This window comes from Peromyscus maniculatus, chromosome 3 (genome assembly GCF_049852395.1).
Source record: "Peromyscus maniculatus bairdii isolate BWxNUB_F1_BW_parent chromosome 3, HU_Pman_BW_mat_3.1, whole genome shotgun sequence".
NCBI lineage: Eukaryota > Metazoa > Chordata > Mammalia > Rodentia > Cricetidae > Peromyscus > Peromyscus maniculatus.
In genome coordinates this window covers 144,997,629-145,016,037 of record NC_134854.1, presented here as the reverse complement: position 1 = coordinate 145,016,037, position 18,409 = coordinate 144,997,629, and the positions used below count along the sequence as shown (strand labels likewise).

Here is an 18,409-nt window from a genome sequence, read left to right as displayed (position 1 = left end):
GAATGTTTTCTCGTGCCTTTACATTTCTCTTTTATGGAAAAGTTTAAGAATCATTGGTATTTGTTCTTTCAGGCATGGTAGCATTTGGCTTTATCCATACAGCCTTGGCTTTTCTTTTTATACTGCTCCATCTCATTCTAGATCTGCTTATATGCTTTTGATTTGATTTTGTAGACAATATGTATTTTAGAATTTACCCAGTTCCTCTAGATTTTCTATCTTTTTGTAATACAGCTTTTCAAAATATTACCTAATGGTCTTCTAAATTTCACTGGTGTCTGTTGTAACCTCCTGTGAGGAATGGATGAAGTCCTAAGTGAATCTGTATTATTGACATGTCAAAGACACCAATACCTAAGACCCATGGGGCTGGCCAGGTCTTCCCCTCGTCCAAGTACAGATGTTGACAATGTGTGTAGAAATATGAGCTACAGCTTCCTCCTGTAGTGGATGACTACAGCCTGAGACTGCTCTCCTACAGAGACCCCTACCAAGATTGGCTAATTCGCCTCCTTCAGCTGTATGTAAGAGTTTCTGGGGTGCTGGTGTGTTTCCATCAGAGTACACAGTCCACCTGACCCCAGCCTTCTTTGTATGTATGTCTGTGGTGTCTTTATCCCCAGTACCCCAGACAGTCAATCCCAAAGCCATGCAGGTCATGGCAACGTCCCATTTCCCATCTCTACTTTTATTAATTTGGCTCTTTCCTTTCTTTTGGTTAGTTTGGATAAGGGTTTGTTGATCTTGCTTAGTTTTTCAAAGAACCATATTTGTTTCATTGAGTCTTTGTCTCTATATAATTAATTCATGCCCTGGCTATTTTTTAAAAGTTTTTTTGCTCTTTGGAAGCTGAGGGTTGGTAAGGAAGAAGATGAGGAGAAGAAGAAAAAGAAAGAAAAAGAAAGGAAGGAAGAAAAGAGGAAGAACTATATCTACCATTATTTGCAGGTGATTGTATACTTATAAAAGCTAAAATAATTTGTAAACAAACTATTAGACTTAATTAGTAACTTCAGCACAGTATCTGGATTCAATGTCAATATGCTAAGATCCATTGCATCTCTAAATACTAGCAAATAAAAAGTTGAAATAAAAATAGAAAAGCCATTTCCAGCAGTATAAAAAAGCCAGCACCAGGTTGAGCTGAATCCCCAGGGAGTCCTTGCCCTGAAGGAGATGGGAATGGGGGGTTAGGCTGCAGGGAGAGGGGCAGGAGGAGGGAGGACAGGGTAATCTGTGGCTGATATGTAAAATTAAATCAAATTATAAAATAAAAAATAAAATAAATAAAAATAAATTAAAAAAAAGCCATCACCAAAGAAGATAAATCTATCAAAAAATTAGTGATAATATGAAATGAAAATCACAAGCCAAGCAGGGTGGAACACACATGTAATCCCTGTGTTGGGAGCCTGAGGCAGAGGAACCAGGAGTTCAAGGCCAGCATGGGCTACACGACAAGACCCTGTCTTGTTTTGTTTTATTCTGTTTTTAAGACTTTTTAAAATTTATGAATGATAGTGAAAATATAGTAGATGTTCCAATGGAATTTCACTGAGCTGTAAAGAAAGATAGAACTATAAGATTTGCGGGGAAGTGGATGGAAATGGAAAATAATATATGAAGTGAGGTAACTCAGGCTTGGAAAGACAAATGCCACATGTTCTCATTCAGATTGGATCCTGGTTTCTAACATTTATATGTGTGCTTTTATGTGGGAGTGACTATGTGCACAGGAAAGTGTAGAAACCGGGAGAGAGGGAAATAAGCTTATGGTGTGTTGGGTGTCTTTGTGTGTAGTAGAACAATGTAAATTAAAAGTGGAAGGGGGAATCCTAGGGTTGGAAAAGTATAAGTGGAGAGGTGGTGGGGGATGGAGAGAGAAGAAGGGTAGAGGGAGAATCAACTAATACTATGTATGGAAGAACAATAAGGAAATCTAATCCTTGTTAAGCTAATAAAGATTAAATTAAAAAAAGTTTTTTATCAAAAAATTAATTTAAAAAGTGGTGTGGTTTTTTTTTTTTTTCTGTCATATGTATGTGTGTGGGGATGTGTGTGAGAATGAAGGTGGCCACTTAGGCCAGAGGCATTGGATTCCCTGAGCTGGGGTTATAGGTGAGCTGCCTGATATTGGTGTTACAAATCAACCTGGTCCTCTGGAAAAGCAATACATACTCTTAACCCCTGAGCTATCTCTCTAGCCCAACCTTGACCATTACTTTCCAAGACTAATGCTGCCTTTGACTTGCTCTTGTTTTTCTAAGGCCTTGGGGGTATATCCTCACATTGTTAACTTGAGATCTGACTTTCTAATGTAAGCACTCACAGCCATAAACTTTTCTATTAGTGCTCTCTCTCATCATTGTGACAGACTACCTGAAAGAGGCGATTTAAGGGAGAGAGGGCTTGTCTTTGACCGACGGTTCAGGGGGTATAGTCTATCATGGCAGCAATGTGTTCATGTTTCTTTTACATTCCAAAATGTGATCTGTTTTAGAGAAAGTTCCCTAGCCAGCTGATAAGAATGTGGGTTCCATAGCTGTAGGATAGAATATTCTGTAGGTGTTTCTTATGATCCATAGTTCAGATTAACGCTAAAGATTTTTAGTTTGTTAGCTGGTTGGTTTTAATTTTTTTGTACATATTATCTATTATAGAGAGTGGAATGTTAACCACCACTATAATTTTTATGGCCCCATTTTCCCCTTTATGTCAAATAATTTTTTTTTGATATTAGGTACATAAAATTTTGCTGAATATGTATTTATAATCATTATTCTTTAGACAGAGTTTCACTATGTAGCCCTGGCTGGCCTGGAACTTATTATGTGGACCAGGATGGCATTGAACTCACAGAGATCTACCTGCCTCTGCCTCCTGAGTGCTCATGATGCCCAAGCTGAGGAGAAATTCCAGGATCTGGGTAACGCTCCTGAGGTTCTGCCAAACAATGAAACTTGGAAACAGTGTGACACTTACAGTGAAGTAGGCTTGAAAGATGGTGGTCAGAGCTCTCAAGGACACATCCCCCACCCCACCCCCACACACACACTGCTTTGGAGGTTTTGGCTTTATGCTTGGAGGAACCCCTTGTCAGCAGCACAGAAAAAAAAAACTAAGAGGAAGTGACGTCATCATAGATGGAAAAGGCACTTTGGAAGAAATGTATGCAGGAAATTTCTAACTGTGGAACTAGTTAGAAACAGGACTGTAGCCTGAAAGGCTCCTGGGAAATGGAAATGCAACCATTGACAGAAGGGGGATGTGAACCACACAGCTGGGCCTGGGTGCTTCCAAATGACCCAAGAGGTGGGCTGTAATGAGTCCTCTAAAGTCAAAACAGGGAATGAAGAACACACACTTGAAGTTGAAATAGAATCTGGGGTAGAGATGGCGCAGAGCACCCCTCTATTGGAGACAGCGAGCCTCATGTGGATGGGGAATACAGAGACCAATGACTCCAAATCAAAGTTGTCAAGCACCAGATATTTGAGAGGAATGGCGATGATCGTACACAAATGTCCTCTCACTAGAGGGGGCTGTGGTTGCCTTTGAGGTGTACAGTGCTTACTTAGATAGTCACAAGTACATATTTCCCAGGATGAGCTTAGCAGTCCAGGAGCCAGGCTATGGAGAAAGGGGAAGGCTCCCCACCTTGACAACAATAACATCAAGGGTCCCTTGATAATTGCTTTCAATGGGGATTTTCCAAAGGAACAGCTGACAGGAAGCAAACGAAGGTGTCAAGCAGCTGCTCAAACAAGAATCAGTGCAGAAAGTCAAAATGGACTGGAAGGTTATTAGCAGTGAATTAAACTGGACCTGGTTGAAACAGGTAGCTCAGGGATATTTACTATTTACAGGGTTTTTGTGTGTTTTCATCATTTCGGTATGCAAGTTTGACTTAAACTCCCTGCCCCCTATAATCATCATGACATGAATAGTAAAGAGGCTTAAGAATCTGTGTATTGCATTCAGAATGAGCAGCAGCAGGTTAGCTAACACCTCTCCCTCTGGAGATTTAATGTCTGGTGCTGCACTCCCTCCTCCCCCCAGGTTCAAGGAGTAGTCTCAAGAGGACGCCAGAGAAAGGAAACCAGATGACGGTTAGAGACAATTGTTAGCTGTTCCAGAATGTCAACTGGAGAAGTCTGTTTTTAAATATATCCTGGTTATTTTTCCCCCTTAACTCCTGGTTCTTTTTCTGATGAGCTGGATGGGTAGGCCTCCCATCAAGCACGATGCACATACAGCATGCAAAGGAATGATGAGAGCCCCAGGCCCCACTGGACACACACGGTGTCCAACAACCAAGAGCTCAGTGCACTGACTAGATTAGAGACTGAGCTACGTGAACTAAGGTTACAAAAGATCTCATTGTCTTTGGGAGAATGCATTTTCTCATTTTGTTTGGTAATAATGAAATCTGATATGGGTATTTTACTGTGAAAAACATAACTCATGGACTTGGATGTTGATTTCTTTCTCTAGACTTAGGAAAATGTTCATTATAACTTCATTGAATAGTTTTTTTCTATGATTTTAGTTTGCATTTTAATTTCTTATTCTACTCTGGGGATTCAAGATTTTTATCTCTTAATCATGTTCCAGAGTTTTTGGAAATTGTGATCACACTTGCTTATTACTTTTTCATATATAATTTTATTTTATATTTATCAGTATTTTTCCTGCATGTATGCCTGTTTACCACATGTGTGCCTGATGCCTGTGGAGGCCAGAAGAGGGTTTTGGACCCCCTGGATCTAGAGTTACAGACAGTTGTGAGCTACCACACGGGTATTGGGAAGTGAGCATGGATCAGCCAGTGCTAACTACTGAGCCATCTCTCCAGCCCCAAAAAAACTTTCCAAAAAACACTTTCCAGAAAAACAAACTATCTATTTGTTGTCCTGACTCTTCTCAACCAGCATAATGCATGGAGGCACCTTCTAATCTACCATTTTATTCCAGAAATCCCAAGTTTTGGATACCGCTAAGTGTGAATTGGAAATGTATGATAGTACTGAATAATGATTACAGATTGAATGCATACAACAGTTATACCTAAGGCAATATACAGTATATGTTAATGTTCTATGACCATAACAAAATATCTGAGATAGTTGATGTATAAAAAAAAAGAAAATTTTCATTTTTGCTGGTAGTTTTGGAGCTTCTTGTCCAAGACTGGAGAGTCTTATTCTTTGGGCATCTGGTAGACCTACTGGATGGAAATGACAGAGAACATGTAGTAAAAGAAACTGTTTATCTCATGGCCAGAAACAAAAGAAGAGGAAAGCGAGGGTCCTACAGATATCTTCAAGAGCACACCCCAGTGACTTAAGAACCTCCCACTTAGACCCACTTCCCAAAAGTTTCATCACTTCTCAGTAAATTTACCTTTAAGCACAGATTCTTGGGGGAACTTGATGGTTCATAATGCTTGTCAACTTGACAGGATCTAGAGTCATCTTAGAAACAAATCTTTTGCAGTATCCATGAGTGAGTTTGTAACTGGGTAAATGGAGATGGAAGAACCCACCCTAAATATGAATGGAATCTGTAGGTGGAGTTTCTCTGTGTCCCAGCAGCTGCTCCCAAATAATCATAGAGACTTAATATTAATTATAAGTGCTTGGCCAATAGCTCAGGATTATTACTAACTAGCTCTTACAACTTAAATTAGCCCATTTATATTAATCTATATTCTGCCATGTGGCATTACCTCTCTTTCATCTTGCACCTCCTGTTTCCTCTCCATGTCTCGCTGGTGACTCCTCTGACTCTGCCCTTCTTCCCAGTGTCCTTAGTCTGGTTCTCCCACCTAACCTTATCCTGTCCAGCTATTGGCCAGTCAGCTTCTTTATTAAATCAATCATAGAGTGTAAAGGAGTAATTCCACATTTCTCCCTTTTTGTCTAATTAAAAAGGAAGGTTTTAACTTTAACATAGTAAAATTATATACAACAAAAATAGTTATTAAGTAAGAATTACAGTTACAATATCAAGTCCATTTATGGTTAGTAAATTTAGAGAAAATATTCTATTATTTATCTTTGTGACTCTAAAGTTTTATACCTAATTTATCTTTTGTCATAACTAAGGAAAACATTAACTATGTTTCTTTAGTCTTCAACTCCGTCAAAGACCCCAGAAGGGTGAAATGTTACCTAATGACAGGGAAATCTGGCTGTCTGGACAGTCACTCAAAGTTCTGTAATATTGAGGCATCCATCTTTGGCCTACAGGCCTAGTATATCTGACAGACTTTTCTGAGAAGCAGGAAATTTTGAAGGACTGTCCTACCTTGTCTTGGAAAAGTTTGACAGTCACTTTCTTTTGCATCCTTCTGGTCCAGTTTGGACAGTATACTGTCAGCAATTGAGCCAAGGGCAGTTTTTTGCCTAGATGACTAGCTTTTACCATAAGGAAAGCAAACTCCATATGGAGTTTCTTTGATGCCCATTATCTTCTCTGATATAAATTGGTGCTGCCAGGAGCAGAGATACTTTCTGAGAGACAACCTGGGTCTGCCTAAGGGCCTTAGCAACAGCAACTGAGACATGACCTGGAGATGACCTGGATCAATGAGAGGCATCTACATCACACCAGCAGATGCATATTCATCAGACCTTCCCCCAGGGTGGAGTGGAGGGTATATAAGTTTTGCCTCTTCCTGAATAAACTGAGTTTGTTGTTTCAACATTCTCCTACAGTCTGTGTCATTGACTCTGTGCCTACTTGGCCCCTCCCCCAAAGGGAACAATAGCACAGGACCCTGCCATACTGTCTCACTATTAAGACAAGTCTTATGTCATTAAAACATTTTAAATGCCACATTCTATAGGTCTTTGAAGTGTTTGAAGACCATCTATCTATCTAAATATATCTATTTAACCTTGAAACATACCTAATATGACTACAAGTTTGATTGTTATAGATGACTAACTACTAACCTTATTAAAGACTATTGAAGTCCAGCCTCTAATAGTCTTTTTCCCAGGGTTCCAGAAGAGACACTACTAGTGGTGAGAATTAATCTGAGGGATACTCGAATGAATCTAAGTACACCGAGCTCTTTAGTCCATACACTTTATTCTTCTGAGTCAAAATCTATCTACACAAATTCAGTCCTGTTCTCATACTTAGCTCCTCTCTGTCCCTTCCTCTCCTATCCTTTCATTGTTCTATCTCCTTCCATCATCCTCCTCATCTTAGTTCATTCTTCTAGTCCTCCCTCTCTGAGGTTCTCAGTTACATACCCATACAAAGCAGCAATTCTCTGGCCAAAGCATGGTCACAAGGCTTGAATTCTTACAGGGTCATAAAGGCAGATAAGAGTTTATCTCAGGCAGTGACTGTCAAGCTTTCTTTTACAACCCAAAAGGGGAGTGGTTAAAGGAGGTGGGGTCAACTAAGAGCTTAATCAGTTAATTAATATTAATCAGTTAATCAGTTAATATAACAGAAAAAGGGAATTTATGTGCTCAAACTACATTTCTAGAAGTGGTTAGGTAAAAAGTTAAAAGTCTACAATGTTAGTATAAATCCTGAGTAAAATAAAACTGCCTATTTCTCTTTAGGAGCCATAACTGTCTCTGTAAAACTCGGCTGTGTCATTGTCTGGCAGGGTGGGGGTAGGTAGGCAGCCTGTGTTACAGCTTGATGTACCTGGTATACAAAAAGTCCTTTTGTTCTAAGTTAAATGTCAAAGGGGGAGTCTAGAGATACCACTGAGGCTGTGTAAGAGTGGAAGGTCTGAGCTTAATTTGCACAAGAAACAAAGCTATGTACCTAATGTCCACCTGGCCTAGGCAGTGTCTCCATATGGATATTTACCTTAATTCAGGAGACTAGTAAGTGGTCTGGAATGCTTATTCTGTCTACCATTTGTCCTAGGATGATTGATAGGTATCTCAGATAAAATGTCCAGAGCTGGCCCTAGCCTTGAATGCTAGCTAAAGGAGATAGTTACAGAAGGCAGATATTTGAATCTAAAACTAAAAAAGAGAAACAAAAAGCTTGGAAGAAGGAAGCCTTGCCTATGTGACTGTTATCCAAATTCCTTAATCGTATAGGGAAAACCTATGCCCAAAGAATGATCAATCCACAATGTTAGTTCTAAGGAAGAAGAATCAGTTGGAGAAGCTGTGATAGTGCACGTGAAATTCATAGCAGAAAACAGCTGATATATTCAAAAGCCAAATAATAACAAATACTCCTTGAGCCTTGGCTTCCTCTGGAAAAGCCCTTGACTCTTCCAGGTAATAGCTTTAGCATAGTCAGCTGAATTCCTACTACATATTTCTGTGGCTCATAGCATAACCTGTATTCTATAACTATATATTACATTTTTTTTCTTTTCTTTTTTTATTTATTTTTTAAATTGCACTCATCACTCATGATATTCATTACTTACACTCATGATATTAATCACATTTGTGGTATTCATAGATTACATTCACAGTATTCATTCAATTATATATATATATATATATATATATATATATATATATATATATATATATATATATAAATTTTAAATGTTGAATGTCATTTCTTGAAGGGGGTAGGAAGCTAAATACAGGCTTACAGCACAATGGGAGGACCCCAGAGGGCAGAAGTTCGCTACTGATGTTTTACAATCTTGCATCTAAGCTGTTAACGCCTATTATTCAGGATACACAGACAAGGAACTTCCCTTAAGCATTCAGGAGGGTGGAATCTGGCAGGGAATTAGCATTGGGAGGATATCAAGGTCAAGGTCTGCAAGCAAGGCAACAGTTACCCAAAACAGGGGCCAGGGCCCTGCAGGTCCCCCTTTTATTAAAAAATGAGCTTCTGACTTGGGTTGCGTGGGACGTCAGCAGGTCACCTTACCTGTCATGGAGACGCCTGCCCAGGCCACACAGGTGCTCTGTCTTAGGTTGGTGAGTGCCCCCAGGCATTACCCGTTATATATTACATTTTTAAAAGAACTGCATAAGTACAATACCCAAAACAAGAGTAAAAACATACATATAGTATAGCAAAAATAACTTTAAGTTTGTATCAATAAACCAAAATCCATATCAATATAAAATATTTAAGACTAGAAGTTGCTCTTTTAGTTTAAAAGTAGATTCAATAATCTACTCTTTTACCCTATCATTTCTATATCCCCCTTTTTCCTTTTCTGAACAAGATCACTGAATTTAATCTCCTTTGTTTAGCTTTTTTCCTGACTATTACCAATAACAACTTGTAACCAACACCTCCCCTTAAATGATAATAAACATCAATAACCCATCTTTTGGGAATGTGGGTGTCGTTTTCTAGAATACTTCTTGTTGTTTGAGGGGTATTGGTATCTTTGGACCCTGAGGAAAATTAGGATAATGGTTAAGTCTTGGCTGGTTGGCTGGAGTAGTTTGTGAGGCTGGATAATCTCAGCCAGCAGCCTTGAAGCTGCTCTGGATGCAAAATTCTGAGGAAACTACAACAGAGGCCTTTTGAGATGCTGGGTCATCTGGTCCATTTATTTTTATTGGTGTCTGGTCACCTTGCCCTGAAAATACATAAATGTTTAAAGGTCACATACATATCTGCATTAGTATAAGTATAGACTATGTGTTGTACACAAGGTAGCCAAAGATAACTTTCTGTTTTATGTTTGAGCAGGTAAAATATACATCATGTGTTTTGTAGTTTTTTAGGTCTTTTTGTTTGTTTGTTTTGGTTTTTCGAGACAGGGTTTCTCTGTGTAGCTTTGCGTCTTTCCTGGAACTCACTCTGTAGCCCAGGCTGGCCTTGAACTCACAGAGATCCGCCTGGCTCTTCCTCCCAAGTGCTGGGATTAAAGGCATGTGCCACCACTGCCCAGCTTTTTTTTTTTTTTATGTTTGTAGTCAGGATTGTTTTGGGGGTCTTCCTTGATCAAACTTGATCATCTTTAGCCTGGACTCAATCCACAGCCTCTCATTTCCTGTGGAAATAAAAGCATAACCTCTCTCCTAAAGCAACACACCTTTTGACTTCCATTTTGAAGTCAAGATATTTTTAATATATATAGGTTGGTTTAATCTAGCAGCTTTTACAATCCAATGTCTTTTTGTAGCCAAAAAAAAAAAAAAAATTTAAAGACAAGAGAATAACATACATGATCCAGACTATGTATTTTCCATCTTTATGTGGCTTTTATATATGTATATATTACTTTACTCTCTTTTAAAGGACTTTATTATTTTAAAACTATATTTTTTTAATGACTGTCTATACCCTTTTCCTTTTCTCTCCCAAGGCTTTGCACATTTTTAAACACACTGTAACCCATTTAGAGTTTTTCCCCCCAATCTGGATCTGTCTTTACTGAGCATCTGTAACCTTTTATGTCTGCTGAGCAAAACCCCAAACCTGCCCTGCAGCATGCTGGGAGAGCTCACCCTGGTGGTTCAAGCCTGCAGGCAGCCTCTGAAAGGCACCTCTCTGTACTGCAGCCCATGTGAGAGGCTGAGGGAGCCCGACATGCAGCTTAGCTCATGGTGTACTGGCAGCTGCCAGATGTGTGTCTGTACTGTGGCTGGCATATGAGACATGAGACTAGGAAGTCATGTTTGGCTCTGTTTTTGTGTGTTTAGAGCCTTTTAAAAGCTTTTTTAGGTCTTATGGGGATGTAGGTGCTGGACATTTGGGCATTGTTTTGTGAATATATGTCACTGATTGGTTTAATAAAGAAAGATGACTGGTCAATAGCTGGACAGGATAAGGTTAGGTGGGAGAACTAGACTAAGGACACTGGGAAGAAGAAGGATGGAGTCAGAGGAGTCGCCAGCAAGACATGGAAAGGAAGCTGGAGGTGCAAGATGAAAGAGAGGTAATACCACATGGCAGAATGTAGATTAATATAAATGGGCTAATTTAAGTTGTAAGAGCTAGTTAGTAATAATCCTGAGCTATTGGCCAAGCACTTATAATTAATATTAAGTCTCTGTGATTATTTGGGAGCAGCTGCTGGGACACAGAGAAACTCCACCTACAGGCATCATTCCATAAACTGGGGAGATTAGATTGGACTATATAAAAAATAGAAAGCATGCTAAGCACCAGCTAAGCACTGTCTCCTGTCTACAGATACAATGTGATTGGTTGTCTCAAGCTTCTGCCATCATGCTGTTCCTGCTATGATGATTGCATCTAGAACATGTCTGCCCCCATGACATCCCTGCTGTAATGGCTGCACCTGGAACTTCCAGCCAGAACCCTCTTTCCTTAAGTTGCTTTAGTTATAGCAACCAAAAAAGTGACTACTATAGACAAGCTTACTCAAACCATAGCATACGACAATATACTATTATGATAATATATAATTTATGTAATTTTTATTCTGAAAATACATTTTTACAATAAAGGCCCAAGTGAAAAGGCCTTCCAGATAATATGCTATGTGTTAGTAAACTGCAAAAACTCTGGGGTTGCTGTCCTGGGTTTCGGCACCAAAATGTTAGTAAATTGATGGCTGAAACTGCGAGGAGACAATTCAGCCCTAGAGGGCGAGGTATCCCGGACACCTCAGAGCTACTCAGAACAAGAGCTCTGCCCTGAAGGTGTCCCGGACACCTGAAGCTGTTTAGCACAGCAATGATGGCTGAACTGGAGACAGTTCTGCCCTAGAGGGTGAGGTATCCCAGACACCTCAGAGCTACTTAGGACAAGAGCTCTGCCCTGAAGGTGTCCTGGACACCTGGAGCTGTTTAGCACAGCTCTGATGGCTGAGACTGTAAAGAAACAGCCCAACCTTGGAAAGGAAGGTTTTCTGACTTCTCGGGAGAGTCAGGCCTGGAACTGCTTCAACAAGGAAGGGTATCCAGACTCTTCGGGAAGGTCAGGATATACCTGGTATGATGGTATGATGGGGGATGGTTTCCCCGCAGGACACAGCAATCCTGCTCCTCTCCTGGAGAGCCACAATCTCTGGCTCAGTGTTATCAGCACTTTCTTGCTCAGTCCACTATGGGACGTCCCAGCAAGGTTCTTCTGCTCAGCTCCCCCTTGCCCAGTCCACTATGGGATGTCCCAGCAAGGTTCTTCTGTTCAGCCGTCAATGAAGGTCTTCACCCAATACTCTTTTGAGAAAGAGATTTATTTGGGAAGGTGGAGTCCAGGAGAGTAGCTGCCTCCACCAGGGTGGAGAGAACAGCTCACAACTGACCAGGCAGGGTGGTTTATATAGGATGTCTAGGGGGTGAAGTCAACTGTGATTGGTTAGTTTATTTTCTGTTCAGGAATTGGCCAGTTTTGTGAGCAAGGGGCAGAGATGGCCCTGATTTCAGGGCCAAACTGTGTTTCTTTCACTGGCCTTTCTTGGCTTTTTGACACTACTTCTAAGGCCAGAGCACATTTCTTTCACTGACTCTGATTCTAGGGGCCAAGAGTGATATTTTGGTACTAGTCTCAGAATCAGGGCATATTTCCTGGGTTCTGGGTTTGGGGATAAATTGTTGACTTCTCTGGCTCAGGTCCCAAACACAGGCTGTGTTTCTTCCCCTGGTCCTGGGCCCTAGGGTCAGGATTCTGCTGTCCTGCTCTGTGATTGGTTGATTTCACAAGTCAGTTAGGGGCAGAGATGGCTCTGATCTGAGCTTAACTGTGTTTCTCTCATTGGCTTTATCTGAGTCATCCTTCCTAATTCTGGGCACCAGGGTCAGGGTGGGTTTCTCTAGCCAGCCCCTTCTCTCTCTCTCTCTCTCTCTCTCTCTCTCTCTCTCTCTCTCTCTCTCTCTCTCTCTCGTTTTTTTTTTTAAAGGTTTATTTATTATGTATACAGTGTTCTGCCTGCATGCCAGAAGAGGGCACCAGATCTCATTATAGATGGCTGTAAGCCACCATGTGGTTGCTGGAAATTGAACTCAGGGCCTCTAGAAGATCAGCCAGTGCTCTTAACCTCTGAGCCATCTCTCCAGCCCCTTCTTTCTTGTTTTTCAAGACAGGGCTTCTCTGTGTAGCCATGGATGTCCTGGAATTCTCTCTGTAGACCAGGCTGGCCTCAAACTCAGGCTGGCTGAACTCAGAGATCTGCCTGTCTCCCCTTCTGAGTGCTGGGATTAAAGGTGTGCACCACCACCACCCATCTAAAGCCAGAATTCTGACATTCAGAACAAAACCATGTGAACCAACTCCTTTACAGAACATCTCTTAACATTGCTCAGTATTTTATTCAAAATTAAAATTGATAGATGAAACTGTGCATACTATTGGGTTGCCATGTAATTCCCATCGATTTCTACGTTCTGAAATGTTTATATCATATTGACACATCTGTGTCTTAAAACATTTGATTTTTTAATAGTGAAGCTCTAGGAAACTTCTAGCTTTTTGTCATCTGAGTCACTATATGGTTGTTTATTTGTATTTATGTATTTCTTTGTTTGTTTGTTTGTTTGGTTTTTGAGACAGGAAACTTGGCTGTCCAGGAACTCACTCTGTAGAGCAGGTTGGCATTGAACTCAGAGATCCACCTGCCTCTGTCTCCTGAGTGCTGGGATTAAAGGTGTGTGCCATCTCTGCCTGGTTGAATAGAGCTTGTATAAGTCAGGATTCTCTAGAGGAACAAAACTGACAGAATGAATGTGTGTGTGTGTGTGTGTGTGTGTGTGTGTGTGTGTGCGCGTGCGCGCACTTGGTGGTTTTATGTATCAACTTGACATAAGCTAATGTCATCAGAGGAAGGAACTTCAGTTGAGGAAATGTCTCCTTGAGATCAGCTGTAAGTGATCAATGGGGAGAGTCCAGCCCATGGTGGGTGTGCCATCCCTGGGCTGCTGGTTCTGGGTTCTATAAGAAAGCAGACTGAGCAAGCCATGGAAAGCAAGCCAGTAAGCAGCATCCCTCCATGGCCTCTGCATCAGCTCCTGCCTCCAGGTTCTTGCCCTGTTTTAGTTGTTTTCCTGACTTCCTTCAGTAATGAACAGCAATGCTGAAGTGTAATCCTAATAAACCCTGTCCTCCCCGACTTGCTTTTTGGTCATGGTGTTTCCCCATGTGATAAATACTTCCAACAGTTCCCTTTTGGGCTCTTGTGAATAGTGCGGCCGAGAGCAGGGGAGTGTGGATCTCTTTGGTACAATGGCTTTGTTTCCTCTGTACAACAGTAAGATTTCTAGGTTACATGGTCATTTCATTTTAAAAATTAAATTCTTAGTTTGCCTCCCCCCACCCCCACCCCCCAGGAATCAGTGCTGTTTTCCATAGCGGCTGTACGAATGTGCACTCTCCCCAACAGTGGGCAAGGGCTACTCAGTGTAGTCTCTACATAATCTGCCAGGAAGGGGGTTTGAGTCAGCCTCACTTGGAATTACTTAACTAGACTTATTTTCCCCCACCAAATTCCAGGCAGATAATCTGGTGATGATTGCATTTAAAGAGAGACTTTAGAGCAGATCAGAAGAGATGGAAGCAATTAGGGGGACCCGTTGTCTGGTGTGAGTGGACAAACAGCTCCCCCTGGAGGCCACTTGGTCTCCTAGAGGAGGTGGTGGTAACCGGCCTGGGTGCTTCCCCAGGCAGAGTGGCGGGACAGAGAAAATCAAAACTTACCCTGTGATCGTTGGTGTGTTTCTAAACATGCTGGTGTTGTGACCAAACCGTATTCATGGGCCCTCTGGAGTTTTCCTACTCTGAAGTTTATTTCAACTGCTGTTTGATTTAAACTGAAAGCAGACATGGAGGGATTCTCTGATTAAAATCCAAAGCAGGTGTTAATCAGATAGTAAATGTAGTTGATTGGAAATTACTGGGTTTAATTAATGCCATTTAGCACTTAACTGTTGATGCATATTTGAAGCTTCTAAGAGGCAAGATTGGCCTGGGCGGCAGTTAAAAGCCATGTGAACACCCATCTTTCATGGACACCCCAAGAAGGGCAGAAAGTAAAAAGAACACTTTGTGTACGTGTCAGAGGGCTTTCAATTGCTGTGATAAAATATCCAAGAAAAACAAGTTATACAGAGGACAAGTTGTAACACAAATCTTAAAAGGTCTTATTAATAAAAAACAAGGGAGCTAGATATTGGAATGAACACTGAAAGATCAGAGAAACAGAACCAGCCACAGCTAACCTCACCTCGCTAATTCCTCAGTGGATCTTGTTTCCTCAATCTGGAAGCCTCTGAGTCTTCATCTGAATTATCTCAGCTGAACTGCTGCTGAAAGCCTAAAAGCTTAACAAACTTAGTTCCGGGTATTCACACCTTATATACCTTTCTGCTTCCTGCCATCACTTCCTGAGATTAAAGGCATGAGTGGTTTCCAGTGTGGCCTTGAACTCACAGAGATATAGATGGATCTCTGCCTCCCAAGTGATAGGATTAAAGGTGTGTGTGCCACCATTTTCTGGCCTCTATGTCTGTCTAGTGGCTGTTCTGTTCTCTGACCCCAGATAAGTTTATTAGGGTGCACAATATATTGGGGGACACAATACCACCACAAAAAGTCCATTTTGATTCACGGGCTCAGAGGTTTAAGTCCATAGACCTGGGGTGAGGCAGCCTATCCCTGGGGGCACCTGTGGTTAAGCACAGGTGCCCAGACCATGGTGGTCAGGAAGCAAAGGTACAGAGAGGAGATGGGGTCATAAATTGCTTTCAAAAGCATAGCCCAAATCAAATCACTTCCTTGCACTAGGCCACGCACTTGTACATACACACATTACATATATAATTTGCCTATGTATGTGTCGAAACCTTCATATAAGTTTACAGATAAGAATTCTTTGTAGTAAGCGATTGTTTGAGAGTTACTTGGTATATATCAAAACTTTAATTGGATGTACTAGTTTTCCCTTGTGCACAAATCAAAAGCACCAGGGAGAATCTCAGGGCCTCCATGTTAGTAAAGAGCGCTAAGATGAGCATGCCTGCTCTGCCCATGGTGTGCATGTGGCAGGGGAGTAAAGAGAAGTACCAAAGGGTTATCTTGGAATCGTAGAAACAAGGTCCCCAAGGTTTGTGCAACAAGGCTCTGAAGGGACACTTAAATCATTTATACCTAATCTTATGCATGCACACGCACACACAGATATGTATGTGTGTGTGTGTGTGTGTGTGTGTGTATATATATATATATATATATATATATATATATATATATATATATATATATATACATACATACACACAGTTATACCAGTATTAATTGATAGCTTCCAGATACCATACAATTCTTGGGAGACAGAATTAGCCAAACATGGTCTGCGTGGGCTCCAAGAATTGCCCAGAGGAAAGCTTTGCAAGAATGTTGATTTGAATCACATTCTGGGCCTTCTGAGGCAAACCAAAGACCCTAAGGTGTGGATTAAATTTAGCATTCATTGTTTTTACCATGCATCACTGCTTATAGGGATGTGTTTTAAAAGAAAATTATACACAATAAAAGCTTGAAACAATCCCTCATAGTTTTGAAGTAACTCTCTTTCCCATTAAAGAAAAACACATCTGGATCCATTCCATAGAGGGCTCATTAATACCGGTACCTTGTTCCTTCCACCCCACATGGTTACTATTTTCAATTCCCTCTGGGGAGCAGAGTCCCAATCTGAAATTGCTGGTAATAGGGATAATAAGCTCAGAGACATCCTGGGAGGAATAGACTGAAAACAGTTTCCTGGCCTCTCTCTGTTGGCTATTGGAAAGGGAGATGCAGAGATGGGGTGGGCTTTCTGAGAACTTCCGCTCTGAACTCCAGGAGGCCTTTCTGGCCACTGCTCCCTCTTACACTCAGCGTTACAGCAGTGGTTCTCAAAACACCACCCTTGGACCAGCAACACCAGTTCCGCTTGAGAGTCCGCGTGTCCAAATTCTTAGGCTCCACCACAGAACAATGGATCACAGACCCTAGCACTGGGACCTAGAAAAATGTGTTTTACCATTGTGCCGTGTCTCCATTACTCATAAATTAATTGAGACAAAAGCTGCATTCTCCCCACATTCTCTAGTCTAGAGTATCTGATGTTAGTTGTCAGAATGAACAGTTAGAATGCTAGCAGTCATAATTTCACCAGGCAAGCGCTCCTAACACAAAGACTGTGGAGGGGGTCTGTGGGAGCAGGAGTAGAGGGAACGGCTGTGGAGGACACGGAAAGGCAGGCAGAAAGTGGGACACTCCTGCCCCGTGCTCTTCATTCAGACACCACACTGAGTCCTCAGGCTTGGGAGAGAACGTGGAAAAAACGGCGGTTGTCACCCTGAAGGGTTTCATGTCACCCTGAAGGTGATCAGGCAAAGAGTCACGCTGATGAAGGGGGACAAGACAAAGTGGCCAGTGCTGTGGTCAGGTTCACAAGGTACTGAGGCTTGGGGCATAGACAAAGGAGGAACTAGCTCTGCCCACAGCAGCGGAACATGATGGGTTGAGTTGAGGCCAGGTGTGGTGGCACAAGCCTGTCATCTCTGCATTCGGTCCTGCACAGCCCCTTCGCGTCACTCAAGTCTAGTGTGGTGGCACAAAGCAGTTGTAGGTAATATGCAGATGAGTAGGTAATATAGATGACTTATTCTTACTGATTCCATCAAAACTTTACTTATAGCCGGGCGGCGGCGGCGGCGGCGGCGGCGGCGGCGGCGGCGGCGGCGGTGGCGGCGGCGCACGCCTTTAATCCCAGCACTTGGGAGGCAGAGGCAGGTGGATCTCTGAGTTCAAGGCCAGCCTGGTCTACAAAGCAAGTTCCAAGACAGCCAGAGTTACACAGAGAAATCCTGTCTGGGAAAATAAAATAAGATAAAATAATTTTTATTTTCTAGGCTAGAGAGATGGCTCAAGGATCAGGAGCACTAGCTGCTCCTGCAGAGGACCTGTGTTCCGTCCCCAGCACCCACACGGTGGCTCAGCAGCATCGGAAGCTGCAGCTCCAGGGGCTCCGACACCCTTTTCCAGCCTCCATGGGCCACAGCCATGCATGTGGTGTACAGATATACAGGCAGGCAAAACATCTATCCATACACAGAAAATAAAGACTCTCCTCTCATAGTAGGAAGATACTTTTGCTGTACACAGCATTTTGAATCGCCAGGTCTCTTTCCTTTAGCATTTTAATGTTATAGGTGGTTTTCCTGGCTTGTGTTGTTTCTCATGAAATGTGGTGGTGTGGGTTAGTACCTTGAATTCTTACTGTAATGCTTCTATACGTAGTGTGTCTCTCTTCTTTGATCTCCTTCAAGATTTCCTCTTTCGGGGTTGGGGATTTAGCTCAGTGGTAGAGCGCATGCCTAGCAAGCGCAAGGCCCTGGGCTTGGACCTCAGCTCAAAAAAAAAAATTTCCTCTTTAGTTCTCATTTCTAACAGTTTGAATGTGTGTTTAGGTCTATTTTATTTTATTCTTTTGGTTTTTTAAGACAGAATTTCTCTGTGTAGCCCTGGCTATCCTGGAACTCAATCT

General features: G+C 41.7%; 1 pseudogene; it reads left to right on the top strand.

Moving 5' to 3' along the window:
• Positions 1 to 2,841: 2,841 nt before the first annotated feature.
• Positions 2,842 to 4,045, top strand: LOC102919652 (dnaJ homolog subfamily B member 11 pseudogene; annotated as a pseudogene).
• The last annotated feature ends 14,364 nt before the right edge of the window (positions 4,046 to 18,409 follow it).